This window comes from Aristolochia californica, unplaced genomic scaffold (assembly GCF_029961685.1).
Source record: "Aristolochia californica isolate CCGP_79_NKW_82.1479 unplaced genomic scaffold, dmAriCali1.0.hap1 SCAF_4, whole genome shotgun sequence".
Classification (NCBI taxonomy): domain Eukaryota; kingdom Viridiplantae; phylum Streptophyta; class Magnoliopsida; order Piperales; family Aristolochiaceae; genus Aristolochia; species Aristolochia californica.
The window spans coordinates 16724767-16749990 of NW_027182103.1; positions in this window are offsets into that span (position 1 = coordinate 16724767).

The window sequence follows — 25224 nt, forward strand, 5'->3', positions numbered from 1 at the left end:
AAAACTAAAAATATTTTAAAATCCATAAAAAATACTGACACTTTTTTGAATTATCTCTCTCTACTTTTGTTCATTGTGCATTTAAATTTTATATATATACTTTTTTCTTCAATCAAAACTTGTGTTTTCACTTTCTAATCATCTCGTTAAAAAACAAGAGATGAAAGGCTAATAGATCACAAAAAAATGAAAGTTTTAGAGTTTATTTATTGAAAGAATTTAAAGCAATAACAAATGTAAGTAAACAAAATTTATTCACATACCACAAATGAACACAAAAGTTTTGTTATCCAAGTTTGGAAAATTCCACTAGTTCAACCATAATAGCTCGGAATTTTATCAGAAATAAATTTTTCTACACATGTTTTAAAAAATTGATATGCATGCTTGAAACATGTTAAAGATTCAAATGACCTATGGCTCCAAATATTTTAAAGATAATAACATTAAATTACCAAGTGAACGAGCAGTGGCATATTTACCCGAGTCAAATAAGCCATTATTTTGCCCATTTACAAAAAGCTGACCCTACGATCATAGCTGATTGTGAAGTGATTTATCATGCGTAATGGGCTATATTTTCGTAAGAAATAACTTATGGATTAGGTGTCAATACTCAATTAAAAATCCCCGCCTCCCCATTTTCCCGACAATTACAGAACCTGATATATAAAAAAATCAAAAGATTTTAAAATCCCTAAAAATTACTGACACTTTTTGGAATTATCTCTCTCTACTTTTTTATATTGTGCATTTTAATTTTATATGTATACTTTTTTCTTCAATCAAGACTTGTGTTTTGACTTTCCCTTCATCTCGTAAGCAAAATAAGAGATAAAAACCAAATAGATCAAAACAAAATGAAAGTTTTAAAGTTTATGTATGGAAAGAATAACAAATGTAAGTACACAAAATTTATTCACACCCCACAAATCAACACAAAAGTTTTGCTATCCAGGTTTGGGAAATTCCACTAGTTCAACCATAATAGCTCAGAATTTATAAGAAATAAATATTTCTACACATGTTTTAAAAAATGGATATGCATGCATGAAACAAGTTAAAGATGCAAATGTCCTATGGATCCAAACCTTTTAAAGAGAATAACTTTAAATTCCCAATTGAACGTGCGGTGGGATATTTACCCGAGTCAAACAAGCCATTATTTTGCCCATTTACAAAAAGCTGACCAAACGATCATAGATGATTTTAAAGTGATTTATCACGTTTAACGGGCTAAATTTTTTATAGAAATGACTTATGGATTGGAAGTCAACGTTCAATTAAAAATCCCACGCCTCCCCCTTTTCCCGACGATTGCAGAACCTGATATATAAAAAAACCAAAACGATTTTAAAATCCTTAAAAATTACTGATACTTTTCAGAATTATCTATCTCTACTTTTGTTCATTGTGCATTTCAATTTTTTATGTATACTTTTTTCTTCAACAAAAGTTGTGTTTTCACTTTCCCTTTATCTCGTAAACATAATAAGAGATAAAAGCCAAATAGATCACAACAAAATGAAAGTTTTAGAGTTTACGTATGGAAAGAAAATTTATGCACACACCACAAATGAACACAAAAGTTTTGTGATCCAAGTTTGGGAAATTCCACTATTTCTGCCCTAGAAGCTCGGAACTTAATAAGAATGAAATTTTCTACACATATTTTAAAAAATGGATATGCATGCTTGAAACAAGTTAAAGATGTAAATGTCCTATGGATCCAAACCTTATAAAGAGAATAACATTAAATTCCCAACTGAACATCGGTGGGATATTTATCCGAGTCAAACAAGCAATTATTTTGCCCATTTACAAAAAGCTGCCCAAACGATCATAGATGATTGTAAAGTCATTTATCAAGTGTAAGAGGCTATATTTTTGTAAGAAATAAATTATGGATCAGGAGTCAACACTCAATTAAAAATCCCCCACCTCCCCCTTTTCCAGACGATTGCAGAACCTGATATATAAAAAACTAAAACGATTTTAAAATCCCAAAAAAAAACTGACTGTTTTTTGAATTATCACTCTCTACTTTTTTTCATTGTGCATTTCAATTTTATATGTATACTTTTTTCTTCAATCAAAACTTGTGTTTTCAGTTTCCCATCATCTCGTAAACAAAGCAAGAGATAAAAGGCTAATAGATCACAACAAAATGAAAGTTTTAGAGTTTATTTATTGAATGAATTTAAAGAAATAACAAATGTAAGTAAACAAAATTTATTCACACACCACAAATTAACACAAAAGTTTTGTTATCTATGTTTTGGAAATTCCACTAGTTCAACCATAATAGCTCGGAATTTTATTAGAAATAAAATTTTCTACTCATGTTTAAAGAATTGATATGCATGCTTGAAACATGTTAAAGATGCAAATTACCTATGGATCCAAATCTTTTAATGAGAATAACATTAAATTCCCAAGTGAACGAGCGATGGCATATTTACCCGAGTCAAACAAGCCATTATTTTGCCCACTTACCAAACTTGACCCAATGATCGTAGATGACTGTAAAGTGATTTATCATGCGTAACGGGCTATAATTTTGTGAGAAATGACTAATGGATTAGGAGTCAACACTCAATTAAAAATCCCCTGCCTCACCCTTTTCCCAAAGTTTGCAGAACCTTATATATATAAAACAAATAAAAAATTTAAATCCCTAAAAATTACTAACATTTTTTGGAATTATCTCCCTCTACTTTTTTGCATTGTGCATTTAACTTTTATTTGGATACTTTTTTCTTCAATCAAAACTTGTGTTTTGACTTTGCCTTCATCTCGTAAACAAAATAAGAGATAAAAGGCAAATAGATCACAACAAAATGAAAGTTTTAGAGTTTATATATGGAAATAATTTAAAGCAATAACAGATGAAAGTAAACAAAATATTAGCACACAACACAAATGAACACAAAAATTTTGTTATCCAAGTTTTGAAAATTCCACTAGTTCAACCAAAATAGCTCAGAACATTATAAGAAAAAAAATTTTCTACACATGTTTTAAAAAATGGATATGTATGCTTGAAACAAGTTAAAGATGCAAATGCCTTATGGATCCAAACCCCTTAAACAGAATAACATTAAATTCCCAACTGAACGTGCGGTGGGATATTTACCTGAGTCAAACAAGCCATTATTTTGCCTATTTACAAAAAGTTGACCAAACGATCACAGATGAATTTAAAGTGATTTATCATGTGTAACGGGCTATATTTTTGTTAGAAATGACTTACGGATTGGAAGTCAACTCTCAATTAAAAATCCCCCGCCTACCCCTTTTCCCAATGAATGCAGAACCTGATATATAAAAAACTAAAAATATTTTAAAATCCCTAAAAATTACTGAACATTTTGGAATTATCTCTCTCTACTTTTTTGCATTGTGCATTTCAATTTTATATGTATACTTTTTTCTTCAATCAAAACTTTTGTTTTCATTTTCCCTTCCTCTCCTAAACAAAATAAGAGATAAAAGGCAAATATATCACAAAAAAATGAAAGTTTTAGAGTTTATGTATGGAAATAATTTAAAGCAATAACAAATTTAAGTCAAAAATTTTTTTGCACACACCACAAATGAACACAAAAGTTTTGTTATCCAAGATTGGGAAATTCCACTAGTTCAACCATAATAGCTCGGAACTTTATAAGAAAGAATTTTTTCTACACATATTTTTAAAAATGGATATGCATGCTTGAAACAAGTTAAAGATGTAAATGTCCTATGGATCCAAACCATTGAAAGAGAATAACATTAAATTCCCAACTGAACGTGGGTGAGATATTTGCCAAAGTCAAACAAGCCATTATTTTGCCCATTTACAAAAAGTTGACCAAACGATCATAGATGATTGTAAATTGATTTATCAAGTGTAACGGGCTATATTTTTTTTAGAAATGAGTTATGGATTGGGAGTGAACACTCAATTAAAAATCCCCCGCCTCCCCTTTTCCCAACGATTGCAGAACCAGATATATAAATAATTCAAAAGATTTTAAAATCCCTAAAAATTACTGGCTCTTTTTGGAATTATCTCTCTCCAATTTTGTTCATTGTGCATTTCAATTTTATATTTATACTTTTTTCTTCAATCAAAACTTGTGTTTTCACTTTCCCTTCATCTCGTAAACAAAACAAGAGATAAAAGGCAAATAGATCACAACAAAATGAAAGTTTTAGAGTTTATGTATTGAAAGAATTTAAAGCAATAACAAATGTAAGCAAACAAAATTTATTCAAACACCACATATGAACACCAAAGTTTTGTTATCCAAGTTTGAGAAATTCCACTTGTTCAACAATAATATCTCGGAATTTTACTAGAAAGAAATGTTTTTACACATATTTTAAAAAATGGACATACATGCTTGAAACATGTTAAAAATGCAAATGACCTATGGATCCAAATCTTTTAAAGAGAATAACATTAAATGCCCAAATGAATGAAGTGTGGCATATTAACCCGAGTCAAACAAGCCATTATTTTGCCCATTTACAATAAGCTGACCCAACGATCAAAGATGATTGTGAAGTGATTTATCATGGGTAGCGTGCTATATTTTTGTAAGAAATGACTTATGGATTAGGAGTCACCACTCAATTTAAAATCCCACGCCTCTCCCTTTTCCCGACGATTGCAGAACCTGATATATAAAAAACTAAAAATATTTTAAAATCACAAAAAATTTCTGACACTTTTTGGAATTATCACTCTCTACTTTTTTGTATTTTGCATTTCAATTTTATTTGGATACTTTTTTCGTCAATCAAAACTTGTGTTTTTACTCTCCCTTCATCTCTTAAACAAAATTAGAGATAAAAGGCAAATAGATCACAACAAAATGAAAGTTTTAGAGTTTATGTATGGAAAGAATTTAAAGCAAGAACAAATGTAAGTAAACAAAATTTTTGCACACACCACAAATGGACACAAAAGTTTTGTTATCCAAGTTTGGGAAATTCCACTAGTTCAACTATAATAGCTTGGAACTTTATAAGAAAGAAATTTTTCTACACATGTTTTAAAAAATGGATATGTATGCATGAAACAAGTTAAAGATGAAAATGTCCTATGGATCCAAACCTTTTAAACAAAATAACATCAAATTCGCAATTGAACGTGTGGTGGGATTTTTACCCGAGTCAAACAAGCTATTATTTTGCTCATTAACAAAAAGCTGACCAAACGATCATATATGATTTTAAAGTGATTTATCATATATAACAGACTATATATTTGCTAGAAATGACTTAAGGATTGGAAGTCAACACTCAATTAAAAATCCCCCACCTCCCCCTTTTTTCGACGATTGCAGAACTTGATATATAAAAAACTAAGAAGATTTTAAAATCCCTAAAAATTACTGACACTTTTTTGAATTATCTCTCTTTTCTTTTGTTGATTGTACATTTCAATTTTATAAGTATTCTTTTTTCTTCAATCATTATTTGTGTTTTCACTTTCCCTTTATCTCGTAAAAAAATTAAGAAATAAAAGGCAAATTGATCACAACAAAATGAAAGTTTTAGAGTTTACGTATGGAAAGAATTTAAAGCAATAACAAATATAAGTAAACAAAATTTTTTCACACACCACAAATGAACACAAAAGTTTTGTTATCAAAGTTTGGGAAATTCCTCTAGTTCAACCATAATAGCTCGGAACTTTATAAGAAAGAAATTTTCTACACATAGTTTAAAAAATGGATATGCATGCTTGAAACAAGTTAAAGATGTAAATGTCCTATGGATACAAACCTTTTTATAATAATAACATTAACTTCCCAACTGAACGTGGGTGGGATATTTATTCGAGTCAAACAAGCCATTATTTTGCCCATTTATAAAAAGCTGACCAAACGATCATAGATGATTGTACAGTGATTTATCAAGTGTAACGGACTATATTTTTGTTACAAATGACTTATTGATTGGGAGTCAACACTCAATTAAATATCCCCCGCCTCCGCATTTCCCCGACGATTGCAGAACCGGACATATATAAAAAACTAAAAAGATTTTAAAATTCCTTAAAATTACTGACACTTTTTGGAATTATCTCCCTCTACTTTTGTTCATTGTGCATTTCAATTTTATATGTATACTTTTTTCTTCAATCAAAACTTGTGTTTTCAGTTTCCCTTCATCTTGTAAACAAAATAAGAGATAAAAGGCAAATAGATCACAACAAAATGAACGTTTTAGAGTTTATGTCTGGAAAGAATTTAAAGCAATAAAAAATGTAAGTAAACAAAATTTTTGCACACTCCACAAAGTAACACAAAAGTTTTGTTATCCATGTTTTGGAAATTCCACTAGTTCAACCATAATAGCTAGGAATTTTACAAGAAAGAAATTTTTTTACACATGTTTTAAAAAATGGATATGCATGCTTGAAACATGTTAAAGATGCAAATGATCTATGGATTCAAATCTTTTAAAGAGAATAACATTAATTCCCATGTGAACGTGCGGTGGCATAATTACCTGAGTCAAACAAGCCATTATTTTGCCCATTTACAAAGAGCTGACCCAACGATCATAGATGATTGTGAAGTGATTTATCATACTTAACAGCTATATTTTTTTCAGAAATGACTTATGGATTAGGAGTCAACACTCAATTAAAAATCCCCCACCTCCCCCTTTTCCCGACGATTGCAGAACCTGATATATAAAAAACTAAACAGATTTTAAAATCCAAAAAAAAAAAACTGACACTTTTATGAATTATCTCTCTCTACTTTTGTTCATTGTGCATTTCAATTTTATATGTATACTTTTTTCTTCAATCATCTCGTAAACAAAACAAGAGATAAAAGGCTAATAAATCACAACAAAATGAAAGTTTTAGAGTTTATTTATTGAAAGAATTTAAAGCAATAAAAAATGTACGTAAACAAAATTTATTCACACACCACAAATGAACACAAAAGTTTTGTTATCCAAGTTTGGGAAATTCCACTAGTTCAACTATACTAGCTTGGAACTTTATAAGAAAGAAATTTTTCTACAAATGTTTTAAAAAATGGATATGTATGCATGAAACAAGTTAAAGATGAAAATGTCTTATGGATCCAAACCTTTTAAACAAAATAACATCAAATTCGCAATTGAACGTGTGGTGGGATTTTTACCCGAGTCAAACAAGCTATTATTTTGCCCATTAACAAAAAGCTGACCAAACGATCATATATGATTTTAAAGTGATTTATCGTGTATAATGGACTATATTTTTGTTAGAAATGACTTAAGGATTGGAAGTCAACACTCAATTAAAAATCCCCCACCTCCCCCTTTTTTCGACGATTGCTGAACTTGATATATAAAAAACTAAGAAGATTTTAAAATCCCTAAAAATTACTGACGCTTTTTTGAATTATTTCTAATTTCTTTTGTTGATTGTACATTTCAATTGTATAGGTATTCTTTTTTCTTCAATCATTATTTGTGTTTCCACTTTCCCTTTATCTCGTAAAAAAATTAAGAAATAAAAGGCAAATTGATCACAACAAAATGAAAGTTTTAGAGTTTACGTATATAAGAAAACAAAATCTTTTCACACACCACAAATGAACACAAAAGTTTTGTTATCAAAGTTTGGGAAATTCCTCTAGTTCAACCATAATAGCTCGGAACTTTATAAGAAAAAAATTTTCTACACATATTTTAAAAAATGGATATGCATGCTTGAAACAAGTTAAAGATGTAAATGTCCTATGGATCCAAACCCTTTTAGAATAATAACATTAAATTCCGAATTGAACATGGGTGGGATATTTATTCGAGTCAAACAAGCCATTATTTTGCCCATTTATAAAAAGCTGACCAAACGATCATAGATGATTGTAAAGTGATTTATCAAGTGTAACTGAATATATTTTTGTTAGAAATGACTTATGGATTGGGAGTCAACACTCAATTAAATATCCCCCGCCTCCGCATTTCCTCGACGATTGAAGAACCAGACATATATAAAAAACTAAAAAGATTTTAAAATTCCTTAAAATTACTGACACTTTTTGGAATTATCTCCCTCTACTTTTGTTCATTGTGCATTTCAATTTTATATGTATACTTTTTTCTTCAATCAAAACTTGTGTTTTCAGTTTCCCTTCATCTTGTAAACAAAATAAGAGATAAAAGGCAAATAGATCACAACAAAATGAACGTTTTAGAGTTTATGTCTGGAAAGAATTTAAAGCAATAAAAAATGTAAGTAAACAAAATTTTTTCACACACCACAAAGTAACACAAAAGTCTTGTTATCCATGTTTTGGAAATTCCACTAGTTCAACCATAATAGCTAGGAATTTTACAAGAAAGAAATTTTTTTACAAATGTTTTAAAAAATGGATATGCATGCTTGAAACATGTTAAAGATGCAAATGATCTATGGATCCAAATCTTTTAAAGAGAATAACATTAATTCCCAAGTGAACGTGCGGTGGCATAATTACCTGAGTCAAACAAGCCATTATTTTGCCCATTTACAAAAAGCTGACCCAACGATCATAGATGATTGTGAAGTGATTTATCATACTTAACAGCTATATTTTTGTCAGAAATGACTTATGGATTAGGAGTCAACACTCAATTAAAAATCCCCCACCTCCCCCTTTTCCCGACGATTGCAGAACCTGATATATAAAAAACTAAAAAGATTTTAAAATCCAAAAAAAAAACTAACAGATTTTTGAATTATCTCTCTCTACTTTTGTTCATTGTGCATTTCAATTTTATATGTATACTTTTTTTCTTCATCAAAACTTGTATTTTCACTTTCCCATCATCTCGTAAACAAAACAAGAGATAAAAGGCTAATAGATCACAACAAAATGAAAGTTTTAGAGTTTATTTATTGAAAGAATTTAAAGCAATAACAAATGTAAGTAAACAAAATTTATTCACACACCACAAATGAACACAAAAGTTTTGTTAGCCAAGTTTGGGAAATTCCACTAGTTCAACCATAATAGCTCGAAATTTTATAAGAAATAAAATTTGCTACTCAGGTTTAAAAAATTGATATGCTTGCTTGAAACATGTTAAAGATGCAAATTACCTATGGATCCAAATCTCTTAATAAGAATAACATTAAATTCCCAAGTGAACGAGCGGTGGCATATTTACCCGAGTCAAAAAAGCCATTATTTTGCCCACTTACAAAACTTGACCCAACAATCGTAGATGAATGTTAAGTGATTTATCATGCGTAACGGGCTATAATTTTGTGCGAAATGACTTATGGATTAGGAGTCAACACTCAATCAAAAATCCCTCGCCTCCCCCTTTTCCCAACGATAGCAGAACCTGATATATAAAAAACTAAAAAAAAATTTAAATCCCTAAAAATTACTGACACATTTTGAAATTATCTCTCTCTAATTTTTTGCATTGTGCATTTCAATTTTATTTGTATACTTTGTTCTTCAATCAAAACTTGTGTTTTGACTTTCCCACCATCTTGGAAATAAAATAAGAGATTAAAGGCAAATAGATCACAACAAAATGAAAGTTTTAGAGTTTATGTAAGGAAATAATTTAAAGCAATAACAAATGCAAGTAAACCAAATATTTGCACACACCACAAATGAACACAAAAGTTTGTTATCCAGGTTTGGGAAATTCCACTAGTTCAACCAAAATAGCTCAGAACTTTATAAGAAAGAAATTTTTCTACACATGTTTTAAAAAATGGATATGCATGCATGAAACAAGTTAAAGATGCAAATGTCCTATGGATCCAAACCTTTTAAAGAGAATAACATTAAATTCCCAACTGAACGTGCGGTGGGATATTTACCAGAGTAAAAACAAGCCATTATTTTGCCCATTTACAAAAAGCTGACCAAACGATCATAGATGATTTCAAAGAGATTTATCATGTGTAATGGGCTATATTTTTTTTAGAAATGACTTATGGATTGGGAGTCAACACTCAATTAAAAATCCCCCGCCTCCCCCTTTTCCCAACGATTGCAGAACCTGATATATAAAAAACCAAAAAGATTTTAAAATCCCTAAAAATTTCTGACACTTTTTCGAATTATCTCTCTCTACTTTTGTTCATTGTGCTTTTCAATTTTATATGTATAATTTTTTCTTCAATCTAAACTTATGTTTTCAGTTTCCCTTCATCTCGTTAAACAAAACAAGAGATAAAAGGCAAATAGATCACAAAATAAGGAAAGTTTTAGAGTTTATTTATTAAAAGAATTTAAAGCAATAAAAAATTTAAGTAAACAAAATTTATTCACACACCACAAATGAATGCAAAAGTTTTCTTATCCAAGTTTGGGAAATTCCACTAGTTCAACCATAATAGCTCGAAATTTTATAAGAAATAAATATTTCTGCGCATGTTTTAAAAAATGGATATGCATGCTTGAAACTTTTTAAAGATGCAAATGACCTATGGATCCAAATATTTTAAATAGAATAACATTAAATTCCCATGTGAACGAGCGGTGGCATATTGTCAAACAAGCCATTATTTTGCCCACTTACAAAAGTTGACCCAACGATTGTAGATGACTGTAAAGTGATTTATCATGCCTAACGGGCTATAATTTTTTAAGAAATGACATGTGGATTAGGAGTCAACACTCAATTAAAAATCCCCCGCCTCCCCCTTTTCTTGACGATTGCAGAACCTTATATATATAAAACTAAAAAAAAATTTAAATCCTTAAAAATTACTGACACTTTTTGGAATTATCTCCCTTTACTTTTTTGCCTTGTGCATTTCAATTTTATTTGGATACTTTTTTCTCAATCAAAACTTGTTTTTTGACTTTGCCTTCATCTCGTAAACAAAATAAGAGATAAAAGGCAAATAGAACACAACAAAATGAAAGTTTTAGATTTTATGTATGGAAATAATTTAAAGCAATAAAAAATGTAAGTAAACAAAATATTAGCACACAACACAAATGAACACAAAAGTTTTGTTATCCAAGTTTGGGAAATTCCACTAGTTCAACCAAAATAGCTCAGAACATTTTAAGAAAGAAATTTTTCTACACATGTTTTAAAAAATGGATACACATGCTTGAAACAAGTTAAAGATGGAAATGCTCTATGGATCCAAACCCCTTAAAGAGAATAACATTAAGTTCCCTATTGAACGTGCGGTGGGATATTTACCCGAGTCAAACAAACCATTATTTTGCCCATTTACAAAAAGCTGACCAAACGATCATAGATGATTTTAAAGTGATTTATCATGTGTAACGGGTTATATTTTTGTTAGAAATGACTTATGGATTGGAAGTCAATACTCAATTAAAAATCCCCCGCCTCCCCCTTTTCCCAACGAATGCAGAACCTGATATATAAAAAGCTAAAAAGATTTTAAAATCCCTAAAAATTACTGAACTTTTTGGAATTATCTCTCTCTACTTTTTTGCATTGTGCATTTCAATTTTATATGCATACTTTTTTCTTCAATCAAAACTTTTGTTTTCATTTTCCCTTCATCTCGTAAACAAAATAAGAGATTAAAGGCAAATATATCACAACAAAATGAAAGTTTTAGAGTTTATGTATGGAAAGAATTTAAAGCATTAAAAAATTTAAGTAAAAATAATTTTTGTACACACCACAAATGAACACAAAGGTTTTGTTATCCAAGTTTGGGAAATTCCACTAGTTCAACCATAATAGCTCGGAACTTTACAAGAAAGATTTTTTCTACACATATTTTAAAAAATGGATATGCATGCTTGAAACAAGTTAAAGATGTAAATGTCCTATGGATCCAAACCTTTGAAAGAGGATAACATTAAATTCCCAACTGAACGTGGGTGAGATATTTGCCAGAGTCAAACAAGCCATTATTTTGCCCATTTACAAAAAGTTGACCAAACGATCATAGACGATTGTAAATTGATTTATCAAGTGTAACGGGCTATATTTTTTTTAGAAATGAGTTATGGATTGGGAGTCAACACTCAATTAAAAATCCCCTGCCTCCCCTTTTCCCAACGATTGCAGAACCTGATATATAAATAATTTAAAAGATTTTAAAATCCCTAAAAATTACTGACACTTTTTGGAATTATCTCTCTCTAATTTTGTTCATTGTGCATTTCAATTTTATATGTATACTTTTTTCTTCAATCAAAACTTGTGTTTTCACTTTCCCTGCATCTCGTAAACAAAACAAGAGATAAAAGGCAAATAGATCACAAAAAAATGAAAGTTTTAGAGTTTATTTATTGAAAGAATTTAAAGCAATAACAAATGTAAGCAAACAAAAATTATTCAAACACCACATATGAACACCAAAGTTTTGTTATCCAAGTTTGAGAAATTCCACTAGTTCAACAATAATATCTTGGAATTTTTCTAGAAAGAAATGTTTTTACACATGTTTTAAAAAATGGACATACATGCTTGAAACATGTTAAAGTTTCAAATGACCTATGGATCCAAATCTTTTAAAGAGAATAACATTAAATTCCCAAGTGAACGAACGGTGGCATATTTACCCGAGTCAAACAAGCCATTATTTTGCCCATTTACAATATGTTGACCCAACAATTATAGATGATTGTGAAGTGATTTATCATGCGTAACGGGCTATATTTTTGTAAGAAATGACTTTTGGATTTGGAGTTAGCACTCAATTGAAAATCCCCCGCCTCCCCCTTTTTCCAACGATTGTAGAATCTGAAATATAAAAAACTAAAAAGATTTTAAAATCCCTAAAAATTACTGACACTTTTTATAATTATCTCTCTCTACTTTTTTGCATTGTGCATTTCAATTTTATATTATACTATTTTCTTCTATCAAAACTTGTGTTTGGACTTTCCCTTCATCTCGTAAACAAAATAAGAGATAAAAGGCAAATACATCTCAACAAAATAAATGTTTTAGAGTTTATGTATGGAAAGAATTTAAAGCAATAACAAATGTAAGTAAACAAAATTTTTTCACACACCACAAATGAACACAAAAGTTTTGTTATCCAAGTTTGGGAAATTCCACTAGTTCAACCATAAGAGCTCGGAACTTTATAAGAAAGAAATGTTTCTACACATATTTTTAAAAATGGATATGCATGCTTGAAACAAGTTAAAGATGAAAATATGCTATAGATCCAAACCTTTTAAAGAGAGTAACATTAAATTCCCAACTGAACGTGGGTGGGATATTTACCCGAGTAAAACAAGCCATTATTTTGCACATTTACAAAAAGCTGACCAAACGATCTTAGACGATTGTAAAGTGATTTATCATGTGTGATGGGCTATATTTTTGTTAGAAATGACTTATGGATTGGGAGTCAACACTCAATTAAAAATCCCCTGCCTCCCCCTTTTCCCAACGATTCCAAAACCTAATATATATAAAACTAAAAAGATTTTAAAATCCCTAAAAATTATTGACACTTTTTCGAATTATCCCTCTCTACTTTTGTTCATTGTGCATTTCAATTTTATATGTATACTTTTTTCTTCAATCAAAACTTGTGTTTTCACTTTCCCTTCATCTCATAAACAAAACAAGAGATAAAAGGCAAATAGATCACAACAAAATGAAAGTTTTAGAGTTTATTTATTGAAAGAAATTATAGCAATAACAAATGTAAGTAAACAAAATTTATTCACACACCACAAATAATCAACAAAAGTTTTGTTGTTCTAGTTTGGGAAATTCCACTAGTCAACCATAATAGCTCGGAATTTTATAAGAATTTTTTTTTCTACACATGTTTTAAAAAATGGATATGCATGCTTGAAACATATTAAAGATGCAAATGACCTATGGATCCAAATATTTTAAAGAGAATAACATTAATTTCCCAAGTGAACGAGCGGTGGCATATTTACCCAAGTCAAACAAGCCATTATTTTGCCCATTTACAAAAGTTGACCCAACGATCATTGATGATTGTAAAGTAATTTATCATGTGTTACGCACTATATTTTTTTAAGAAATGACTTATGGATTAGGAGTCAACACTCAATTAAAAATCCCCCGCCTCCCCCTTTTCCTGACGATTGCAGAACCTGATATATAAAAAACTAAAAAGATTTAAAAATCCCTAAAAATTACTGACACTTTTTGGAATTATCTCTCTCTACTTTTTTGCATTGTGTACTTCAATTTTATATGTACACTTTTTTCTTCAATCAAAACATGTGTTTTCACTTTCCTTTCATCTCGTAAACAAAATAAGAGATAAAAGGCAAATAGATAACAACAAATTGAAACTTTTAGAGTTTATGTAAGCAAAGAATTTAAAGCAATAACAAATGTAAGTAATCAACATTTATTCACACACCACAAATGAACACAAAAGTTTGTTATCAAAATTTTTGAAATTCCACTAGTTCAACCATAATGGTTTAGAACTTTATAAGAAAGAAATTTTTGTACACATATTTTAAAAAATGGATATGCATGGTTGAAACAAGTTAAAGATGTAAATGTCCTATGGATCCAAACCTTTCAAAGAGAATAATGTTAAATTTCCAACTGAACGTGGGTGGGATATTTACCCGAGTCAAACGAGCCATTATTTTGCCCATTTACAAAAACTTGACCAAACGATCATAGATGATTGTAAAGTGATTTATCAAGTGTAACGGGCTATATTTTTGTTAGAAATGACTTATGGATTGGGAGTCAACACTCAATTAAAAATCCCCCGCCTCCCCCTTTTCTCAACGATTGTAGAACCTGATATATAAAAAACTAAAAAGATTTTAAAATCCCTAAAAATTACTGACACTTTTTGGAATTATCTCTCTCTACGTTTTTTTATTGTGAATTTCAATTTTATACGTATACTTTTTTCTTCAATCAAACCTTGTGTTTTCGCTTTCCTTCATCTCGTTAACAAAACAAGAGATAAAAGGCAAATAGATCACAACAAAATGAAAATTTTAGATTTTATGTATTGAAAGAATTTAAAGCAATAACAAATGTAAGTAAACAAAATTTATTCACACACCACAAATGAACACAAAAGTTTTGTTATCCAAGTTTGGGAAATTCCACTAGTTCAACCATAATAGCTCGGAATTTTATAAGAAAGAAATGTTTCTACATATGTTTTAAAAAATGGATATGCATGCTTGAAACATTTTAAAGATGCAAATGACCTATGGATCCAAATCTTTTAATAACATTAAATTCCCAAGTGAACGAGTGGTGGCATATTTACCCCAATCAAACAAGCCATTATTTTACCCATTTACAAAAAGCTGACCCAACGATCAAAGATGATTGTGATGTGATTTACCATGCGTAACGGGCTATATTTTTGTAAGAAATAACTTATGGATTAGGAGTCAACACTCAATTAAAAATTCCCCGCCTCTCCCTTTTCGCGACGATTGCAGAACCTGATATATAAAAAACTAAAAAGATTTTAAAATCCTTAAAAATTACTGAAAATTTTTGGAATTATCTCTCTCTACTTTTGTTCATTGTGAATTTAAATTTTATATTTATATTTTTTTCTTCAATCAAAAATTGTGTTTTACTTTCCCTTCATCTCGTAGACAAAACAAGAGAAAAAAGGCAAATTGATCACAACAAAAGGAAACTTTTAGAGTTTATGTATTGAAAGAATTTAAAGCAATAATAGATGTAAAGTAAACAAAATTTATTCACACACCACAAATGAACACAAAAGTTTTGCTATCCAAGTTTGGGAAATTCCACTAGTTCAACCATAATAGCTCAGAATTTTATAAGAAAGAAATCTTTCTACACTTGTTTTAATAAATGGATATCCATGCTTGAAACATGTTAAAGATGCAAATGACCTATGGATCCAAATATTTTAAAGAAAACAACATTAAATTCCCAAGTGAACGAGCGGTGGCATATTTACCCAAGTCAAACAAGCCATTATTTTCCCATTTACAAAAAGCTGACCCAACGATCATAGATGATTGTAAAGTGATTTATCATGCATAACGGGCTATATTTTTGTAAGAAATGACTTATGGATTGGGAGTCAACACTCAATTAAAAATCCCCCGCCTCCCCCTTTTCCCAATGTTTGTTGAACCTGATATATAAAAACTAAAAAGAGTTTACAATCCCTAAATATTGTAGACAGTTTTTGGAATTATCTCACTCTACATTTGTGCACTGTGCATTTCAATTTTAGATTTATAATTATTTCTTAAATCAAAACTTAGTTTTCAGTTTCCCTTCATCTCGTAAACAAAAAAATGAGAAAAAAGGTAAATAGATCACAAAAAAAATGAAAATTTTAGAGTTTATGTGTGGAATGAATTTAAGCAATAACAAATGTATGTAAAGAAAATTTATTCACACACCACAAATGAACCCAAAAGTTTTGTTATCCAAGTTAGTGAAATTCCACTAGTTCAACCCTATTAGCTCAGAATTTTATAAGAAAATGATTTTTTTACTCATATTTAAAAAAATGGATATGCATGTTTGAAACATGTTAAAGATGCAAATGAGCTATGGATCCAAACCTTTTAAAGAGAATAACATTAAATTCCCAAGTGAACATGCGGTGGGATATTTACTGGAGTCAAACAAGCCATTATTTTGCCCATGTACAAAAAGTTGACCCAACGATCATAGATGATTGTAAAGTGATTTATCATGCATAACGGGCTATATTTTTGTAACGAATGACTTATGCATTGGAAGTCAACACTCAATTAAAAATTCCTTACCTCCCCCTTTTCCCTATGATTACTGAACCTAATATATAAAAAACAAAAAAAATTTACAATCACTAAAAATTACAGAGACTTTTTGGAATTATCTCTCTCTACATTTGTGCATTGTTCATTTCCATTTTTGATGTATACATTTTTCTTAAATTAAAACTTGAGTTTTCACTTTCCCATCGTCTTGTAAACAAAAAAAGAGATAAAAGGCAAAATAGATCACAATAAAATGAAAATTTTAGATTTTATTTATGGAAAGAATTTAAAGCAATAACAAATGGAAGTATAGAAAATTTATTCACACACACCACAAATGAGCACAAAATTTTTGTTATCCAAGTTTGGGAAATTCCACTAGTTCAACCATAATAGCTTGGAATTTTATAAGAAAGAGATTTTCTACACATGTTTTGAAAAATTGAAGTGCATGCTTGAAACATGTTAAAGATGCAAATGACCTATGGATCCAAACTTTTAAATAGAATAACATTAAATTCCCAAGTGAACGAGCGGGGGATATTTACACGAGTCAAACAAGCCTTTATTTTTCCCTTATACAAAAATCTGACCCAACGATCATAGATGATTGTAAAGCCTTCATACGTAACGGGCTATATTTTTGTATGAAATGACTTATGGATTGGGAGTCAACATTCAATTAAAAATCCCATGCCTTCCCCTATTCCCGACGATTCCAGAACCTGATATATAAAAAACTAAAATGAGTTTACAACCCCTAAAAATTACAGACACATTTTGGAATTATCCCTCTCTACATTTGTGCATTATGCATTTCTATTTTATATATATACTTTTTTATTAAATCAAAACTTGAGTTTTCTATTTCCCTTCATCTCGTAAACAAAAAAAGAGATAAAAGGCAAATAGATCACAACAAAATGAAAATTTTAGAGTTTATGTATGGAAAGAATTTAAAGCAATAAAAAATTTAAGTAAAGGCAATTTATTCACACAACACAAATGAACAGAAAAGTTTTGTTATGCAAGTTTGAGAAATTCCACTAGTTCAACCCTAATAGCTCAGAATTTTGTAAGAAAGAGATTTAACTAAACATGTTTTAAGAAATGGATATGCATGCTTGAAACATGTTAATGATGCAAATGACCTATGGATCCATACCTCTTAAAGATAATAACAATAAATTCCCAAGTGAACGTGCGGTGGGATATTTACCCGAGTCAAACAAGCCATTATTTTGCTCATTTACAAAAAGCTGACCTATCGATCTTACATGATTGTAAAGAGCGTTTTCATGTGTAACGGGCTATATTTTTGAATGGAAGGACTTATAGATCGGGAATCAATGCCCAGTAAAAAATCCCCCACCTCCCCCTTTTCCTGACTATTGCAGAACCTGATATATAACACTAAAAAGAGTTTACAATCCCTAAAAATTACAAACACTTTTTAGAATTATCTCTCTATATATTTGTGCATTGTTCATTTCCATTTTAGTTGTATACTTTTTTCTTAAATCAAACTTGAGTTTTCACTTTCCCTTCATCTCGTAAAAAAAAATATATATAAAAGGCAAATAGATCACAACAAAATGAAAATTTTAGAGTTTATGTATGGAAATAATTTAAAGCAATAACAAATTTAAGTAAAGAAAATTTATTCACACATCACAAATAAACAGAAAAGTTTTGTTATCCAAGTTTCGAAAATTCCACTTGTTCAACCCTAATAGCTCGGAATTTTATAAGAAATAGATTTTTTTGCACATGTTTTAAAAAATGGATATGCATAATTGAAATATGTTAAAGATGCAAATGACAAATGGATCCAAACTTTGTAAAGATAATAACATTAAATTCCCAAGTGAACGTGCGTAGGGATATTTACTCTAGTTAAACAAGCCATTATTTTGCCCATTTACATAAAGCAGACCTAACGATCATAGATGATTTTAAAGTGATTTGTCATGCATAACGGGATATATTTTTGTCAGGAATGACTTATGGATTGGGAGTCAACACTCAGTTAAAAATACCCTACCTCCCTCTTTTCCAGACGATTGCAGAACTTGGTATATAAAAACTAAAAAGAGTTTACAATCCCTAAAAATTGGAGACACTTTGTGGAATTATCTCTCTCTACATTTGTGCATTGTGCATTTCCATTTTAGATATATACTTTTTTCTTAAATCAAAACTTAAGTTTTCACTTTTCCTTAGTCTCGTAAACAAAAAAAGAGACAAAAGGCAAATAGATCACAACAAAGTGAAAATTTTAGAGTTTATGAATGGAAAGAATTTAAAGCAATAATATATGTAAGTAAAGAAAAATTAATCACACACCACAAATGAACACAAAAGTTTTGTTATCCAAGTTTGGGAAATTCCTCTAGTTCAACCCTAATAGTTTGAAATTTTATCAGAAAGATATTTTTCTAACACATGTTTTAAAAAATGGATATGCATGCTTGAATCACGTTAAAGATGCAAATGACCTATGGATCCAAACCCTTTAAAGAGAATAACATTAAATTCCAAAGTGAACAAGCGGTGGGATATTTACCTGAGTCAAACAAGCCATTATTTTGCCCATTTACAAAAAGCTGACCCAACGATCATAGATGATTGTAAAGTGATTTATCATGCATAACACATGCTATATTTTTGTAAGGAATGACTTATGCATTGGAAGTCAACACTCAATTAAAAATCCCTCGCCTCCCCCTTTTCCCTACGATTGCAGAACCTGATATATATAAAACAAAAAAAATTTACAATCACTAAAAATTATAGAGACTTTTTGGAATTATCTCTCTCTACATTTGTGAATTGTTCATTTCCATTTTTGACGTATACTTTTTTCTTAAATCAAAACTTGAGTTTTCACTTTCCCTTCATCTTGTAAACAAAAAAAGAGACAAAAGGCAAAAAGATCACAACAAAATGAAACTTTTAGATTTTATGTATGGAAAGAATTTAAAGCAATAACAAATGGAATTATAGAAAATTTATTCACACACCACAAATGAGCACAAAATTTTTGGTATCCAAGTTTGGGCAATTCCACTAGTTCAACCATAATAGCTTGGAATTTTATAAGAAAGAGATTTTCTACACATGTTTTAAAAAATCGAAATGCATGCTTGAAACATTTTAAGGATGCAAATGACCTATGGATCCAAACTTTTAAAGAGAATAACATTAAATTCCCATGTGAACGAGTGGGGGGATATTTACACGAGTCAAACAAGCCTTTATTTTTCCCTTATACAAAAATTTGACCCAACGATCATAGATGATTGTAAAGCCTTCATACGTAACGGGCTATATTTTTGTATGGAATGACTTATGGATTGGGAGTCAACATTCAATTGAAAATCCCATGCCTCCCCCTATTCCCGACGATTCCAAAACCTGATATATAAAACCCTAAAATGAGTTTACAATCCCTAAATATTACAGACACATTTTGCAATTATCCCTCTCTACATTTGTGCATTGTGCATTTCCATTTTATATATATACTTTTTTATTAAATCAAAACTTGAGTTTTCTATTTCCCTTCATCTTGTAAACAAAAAAAGAGATAAAAGGCAAATAGATCACAACAAAATGAAAATTTTAGAGTTTATGTATGGAAAGAATTTAAAGCAATAACAAATTTAAGTAAAGGCAATTTATTCACACACCACAAATGAACACAAAAGTTTTGTTATGCAAGTTTGAGAAATTCCACTAGTTCAACCCTAATAGCTCAGAATTTTGTAAGAAAGAGATTTAACTAAACATGTTTTAAGAAATGGATATGCATGCTTGAAACATGTTAAAGATGCAAATGACCTATGGATCCATACCTCTTAAAGATAATAAAAATAAATTCCCAAGTGAACGTGCGGTGGGATATTTACTCGAGTCAAACAAGCCATTATTTTGCCCATTTACATAAAGCAGACCTAACGATCATGGATGATTTTAAAGTGATTTGTCATGCGTAACGGGCTATATTTCTGTAAGGAATAACTTATGGATTGGGAGTCAACACTCAGTTAAAAATATCGTACCTCCCTCTTTTCCAAACGAATGCAGAAGTTGGTATATAAAAACTACAAAGAGTTTACAATCCCTAAAAATTGGAGACACTTTCTGGAATTATCTCTCTCTACATTTGTGCATTGTGCATTTCCATTTTAGATATATACTTTTTTATTAAATCAAAACTTAAGTTTTCACTTTACCTTAATCTCGTAAACAAAAAAAGAGACAAAAGGCAAATAGATCACAACAAAGTGAAAATTTTAGAGTTTATGTATAGAAAGAATTTAAAACAATAAAAAATGTAAGTAAATAAAATTTCTTCACACACCAAAAATGAACACAAAAGTTTTGATATCCAAGTTTGAGAAATTCCACTAGTTGAACCCTAATAGCTCAGAATTTTATAAGAAAGAGATTTTTCTACACATGTTTTAAAAAATGGATGTGCATGCTTGAAACATGTTAAAGATGCAAATGACCTACGGATCCAAACCTTTAATAGATAATAACACTAAATTCCCAAGTGAATGTTTGATGGGATATTTACCCGAGTCAAGCAAGCCATTATATTGGCAATTTTCAAAAACCTGACTTAACGATTATAGATGATTGTAAAGTGATTTATCAATGCATAACGGGCTATATTTTTTTAAAGAATGACTTATGGATTGGGAGTCAACACTCAGTTAAAAATCCCCAGCCACCCCCTAATCTGGACAATTGCAGAACCTAAGATATAAAAACTAAAAAGAGTTTACAATCCCAAAAAATTATAGACACTTTTTGGAATTATCTTTATCAACATTTATGCATTGTGCATTTCCATTTGAGATGTATACTTTTTTCTTAAATCAAAACTTGAGTTTTCACTTTCACTTCATCTCGTAAAGAAAAAAGGATATCAAAGGTAAATAGATCACAACCAAATGAAAATTTTAGCGTTTATGTGTGGAAAGAATTTAAAGATATAAAAAATGTAGGCAAAGAAAATTTATTTACATACTACAAATAAACACAAAAGTTTTGTTATCCAAGTTTGGGAAATTCCACTAGTTTAACCCTAATAGCTCTGGATTTTATAATAAAGAGATTTTTTTACACATGTTTTAAAAAATGGATATGCATTCTTGAAACATGTTAAAGATGCAAATGACCTATGGATCCTAACCTTTTAAAGATAATAACATTAAATTCCCAAGTGAATGTTCAGTGGGATACTTACCCGAATCAAACAAGCTATTATTTTGCCCATTTATAAAAACCTGACCTAACGATCATAGATGATTGTAAAGTCATTTATCATGCGTAATGGGCAATATTTTTGTAAGGAATGACTCATGAATTGAGAGTCAACACTCAGTTAAAAATTCTCTGCCTCCCCCTTTTCCTGACGATTGTAGAACTTGATATATAAAAACCAAAAAGATTTTACAATCCCTAAAAATTAGAGACACTTTTTGGAATTCTCTCTCTCTATATTTGCGCATTGTACATTTCCGTTTTTGATGTATACTTTTTTCTTCGATCAAAACTTGAGTTTTCACTTTCCCATTATCTCGTAAACAAAAAAAGAGATAAAAGGCAAATAGATCCCAACAAAATGAAAATTTTAGAGTTTATGAATGGAAAGAATTTAAAGAAAAAACAAATGTAAGTGAAAAACATTTATTCACACACCACAAATGAACACAAAAGTTTTGTTATGCAAGTTTGGAAAATTCCACTAGTTCAACCCTAATAGCTCAAAATTTTATAAGAAAGAGATTTTTCTACACATGTTTTAAAAAATAGATATGCATGCTTGAAACATGTTAAAGTTGCAAATGACCTATGGATCCAAACCTTGAAAAGATAATCACATTAGATTCCCAAGTGAATGTGCGTTGGAATATTTACTCGAGTCAAACAAGCCATTATTTTGCCCATTTACAAAAACTGACCTAACGATCATAGATGATTGTAAAGTGATTTATCTTGCGTAATGGGATATATATAAGCAATGACTTATGGATCGGATGTCAATACTCAGTTAAAAATACCCCGCCTCCCACTTTTCCAGACGATTGTAGAACTTGATATATAAAAACTAGAAAGAGTTTACAATCCCTAAAAATTATAGACACTTTTTGGAATTATCTCTCTCTAAATTTGTCCATTGTGCATTTAAATTTTAGATGTATATTTTTTTCTTAAATCAAAACTTGAGTTTTCACTTTGCCTTCATCTCGTAAACAAAAAAAGAGATAAAAGGCAAATAGATCACAACCAAATGAAAATTTTAGAATTTATTTACGGAAAGAATTTAAAGCAATAAAAAATGAAAGTAAAGAAAATTTATTCACACACCACAAATGAACACAAAAGTTTTGTTATCCAAGTTTGGGAAAATTCCACTAGTTCAACCCTAATACCTCAGAATTTTAAAAGAAAGAGATATTTCATCACATGTTTTAAAAAATGGATATGCATTCTTGAAACATGTTAAAGATGCAAATGAGGTATGGATCCAAAATTTTTGAAGAGAATAACATTAAATTCCCATGTGAACGAGCGGTGGGATATTTACCCAAGTCAGACAAGCCATTATTTTGCCCATTTAAAAAAAGCTGACCTAACGATCATAGATGATTGTAAAGTGATTTATCATACATAATGGGCTATATTTTTTTAAGGAATGACTTATTGATTGGGCGTAAACACTCAGTTAAAAATCCCCCGCCTCCCCCTTTTCCCGACGATTGCAGAACGTGATATAAAAACAAAAAATAGTTTACAATCCCTAAAAATTACAGATACTTTTTGAAATTATCTCTCTCTACATTTGTGCATTGTGCATTATTTTAGATGTATACTTTTTTCTCAAATCAAAACTTGAGTTTTCAGTTTCCCTTCATCTCGTAAAAAAAAAAGAGAAAAAAAGGCATATCGATCACGAGAAAATGAAAATTTTAGAGTTAATGTATGGAAAGAATTTAAAGCAATAACAAATGTAAGTAAAGAAAATTTATTTACACACCCCAAATGAACAATAAAGTTTTGTTATCCTAGTTTTGGAAAATTCCACTTGTTAAACCCTAATAGATCGGAATTTTATAAGAAAGAGATTTTTCTACACATGTTGTAAAAAATGGATATACATGCATGTAACATGTTAAATATGCAAATGACCTATGGATCCAAACCTTTTAAAGAGAAGAACATTAAATTCCCAAGTGAAGGTGTCGTGGGATATTTACCCGAGTCAAACAAGCGTTTATTTTGCCCTTTTACAAAAAGCTGTCCAAACGATCGTAGATGATTGTAAAGAAATTTATCATGCATTATGGGCTATATTTTTTTAAGTAATGAGTGATGAATTGGGAGTCAATACTCAGTTAAAAATCCCCCGCCTCCCCCTTTTTCGAACGATTGCAGAACTTGATATATAAAAACTAAAAAGAGTTTAAAATCTCAGAAAATTACAGAAACATTTTTGGAATTATCTCTCTCTAAATTTGTGCATTGTAAATTTCCATATTAGATGTGTACTTTTTTCTTAAATGAAAACGAGAGTTGTCACTCACCCTTCATCTCGTAAACAAAAAAAGAGATAAAAGGCAAATAGATCACAACAAAATAAAAATTTTAGAGTTGATGAATGAAAAGAATTTAAAGCAATAACGAATGTAAGTAAAGCAAATTTATTCACACACCACAAATTAACAGAAAAATTTTGTTATCTAAGTTTGGGAAATTCCACTTGCTCAACCCTAATTGTTCCGAATTTTAGAAGAAAGAGATTTTTCTACATATGATTTAAAAAATGGATATGCATGCTTGAAACATGTTAAAGATGCAAAAGACCTATGGATCAAAACCTGCTAAAGAAAATAACATTAAATTCCCAAGTGAACGTGCGTTGGGATATTTACCCGAGTTAAACAAGCCATTATTTTGCCTATTTACAAAAAGCTGACCTAACGATCATAGATGATTATAAAGTGATTTATCATGCATAACGGGCTATATTTTTGTAAAGAATGGCTTATGGATTGGGAGTCAACACTCAGTTAAAAATACCCCGCCTCCCTCTTTTCCCGACGATTGCAGAACTTGATATATAAAAACTACAAAGAGTTTACGATCCCTAAAAATTACAGACACTTTTTGGAATTATCTCTCTCTACATTTGTGCATTGTGCATTTCCATTTTAGATTTATAATTTTTTCTTAAATCAAAACTTGGGTTTTCACTTTCCCTTCATCTCGTAAACAAAAAATGAGATAAAAGGCAAATAGATCACAAAAAAATGAAAATTTTAGAATTTATGTATGGAAAGAATTTAAAGCAATAACAAATGTAGGTAAAGAAAATTTATTCACACACCACAAATGAATACAAATTTTTTTTTATGGAAGTTTGGGAAATTCCACTAGTTGGACCCTAATTGCTCAGAATTTTGTAGGAAAGAGATTTATCTAAACATGTTTTAAGAAATGGATATGCATGCGTGAAACATGTTAAAGATGC